This window comes from Echinococcus granulosus, assembly GCF_000524195.1.
Source record: "Echinococcus granulosus chromosome Unknown EG_S00086, whole genome shotgun sequence".
In the NCBI taxonomy this organism is placed as follows: domain Eukaryota; kingdom Metazoa; phylum Platyhelminthes; class Cestoda; order Cyclophyllidea; family Taeniidae; genus Echinococcus; species Echinococcus granulosus.
The window spans coordinates 134,100-136,130 of record NW_020170466.1 but is presented as its reverse complement, the minus strand read 5'-3'; positions in this window follow the sequence as shown (position 1 = coordinate 136,130).

Here is a 2,031-nt window from a genome sequence, read left to right as displayed (position 1 = left end):
AAATTTCAGATTTTTGTGCGTGATAATTGTGCTCATCGTTTGCACAGAAAGGCACCATTTCTCATGTATTTTCACGGCAGAATCGGGTGTTCTACGCCTGGAATGCTCACAGTAATTGCTGCCAGAGCTATGGGTTGGGTGGATATCTGCAACTTTTTACGTCTCCGTCGACAAAATACTTTGTTCATCGCCAAAAATCGGTGTCTGCACACTCATCGCAACTGCTGCCTGCTATCGTGATTAGTTCTGTCTGGATTACCCGCTGGCATGAGTACCGCCTGTTGCCAGTAGTGGTAGGAAATTTCCCTCTCCTTTATCTATTACCCCATCGGTGGCACTTTTTAACCGTGAACCTTTAAAGTCAGTAGTCTTGGTTTGGCTCGAGCTCCCATGCATTTGTGGGCTGGTCATCTCAACAATAAAAGAAGACTGTATCGAAACCCCAACCGCGATGCTGTCTTGTATGTTAATCGCTGATCCAAAAATCGTTCATTATTGCCGTTAAAATAGGGACATCTCCTAGAGGAGATTAATTTATCTTTCATCCCCATCAAAGGATTAAAAATGAAACTTAGTTTCCGTCAGGCCTCTGGCAGACCTGAGAAAACTTAGTATTTCATGACTGTATTTGCACGAGGGCGGATGCATTTATGTAATGCCCTTGTCCCGGTGCTTAACCGTGTGCTTCAATGATATGCTGGCTCCACATTGCACAACTTTCGGTTTTCTGATCTCACTCCGTCTCACGAATCCACTCACATAAGCATGCACAATAATTTGGTAATTTTGAGGAAATCAGAGGAGTGCTAATTCCCTCAGCTTTTTTGGTTGATTTGAAAGGGTTATAGTGGAGGAAAAACGCTTGTTACCATGTCTCCCTTAAAAAAGGCATGTTGACTGGCTCTAATCGACGACTCTGCATTAATTTGCATTTAAAAATTGACCTTCCTCCAGCTGACTCCACTTTTTGATGTATTTTGTTGGCACCGGTTCTGGGGGAATTATTGAGAAGTGCATTCTTTAAGGCTGTAAATCCAGTGCGACGGTATATTTCTCATAGACATTGTGGTCTTTTGCCAAAAAATGCTGTGTTTTTGGCTGAATTAAGAAGTGTTGAATTTGCTACTATTTTTTGACGAGATTTGATTCCTCTAAACAAAACACTGGAACTAAATCAAGGTAATTCTTTGCCTCCTATGGTTTGATTATCAAAAACATTGTTCGTTTTTCGATATAGGTCGCTTCAATGAGTGGCTGTAAATTGTAGAAAGTTGTAAAAACCGTACATTATAAAGCATAGAGTTTCGCTTATCTTCAAAGCTGTGGAATCTTCTTGTAACTGGCCATACGACTTTTGCAATGGTGGGGTAGCAGGACGCACTCCCCAAAAATGATTTCACGAACTTGATTCTGATTATGAATCACTCAGGATAGATGGATCACGTTGAGAAAGGCCTTTAATTCCCAATAACCACGAGAAAATGCTTGGCATTGTTGCGTTAACTCAAGACTAACGTTTCAAGGACAGTCTGCTCACACTTAAATGGCAAAGTCTAACTACCAATAGCTGTTAATGAGCCTCAGATTGGAATCATAAAACGCTCCGTTCCCTGTAGATACTGATTGAATGGCTAACATTTGCACTGTAGCATTAAGCGAAAGGATGTATAATTTGCCACCATCAAAAAATCAACTCAATCTCTTTCAGCGCTTCGTCCCACGAAGGCTATGCTTCCTGTGTTTGAAATTGACGGATTTGGGATAAAGCCGTTCACTGCAAAATTTCTGCTGATGGCCATAAAGCAGATCTCTCTCTGTAAATGCAGCCAGGGGTGGTGAATTAGTTGGGAGAATGCTCTTCTTGTGGGACAATACAAAACCCACCGCAAAATTTACTTGCGAGAAGATTTGCGCTTGAGAATTGACCAGCGATATCGCTCCACTCTCTGTATTCTGATGTTTTTTTCAAGTGTTGACCACCTTTCCTTGTTAATGGGTAGTCGTATGTGAAATAGAAGACAGTTGGGAAAT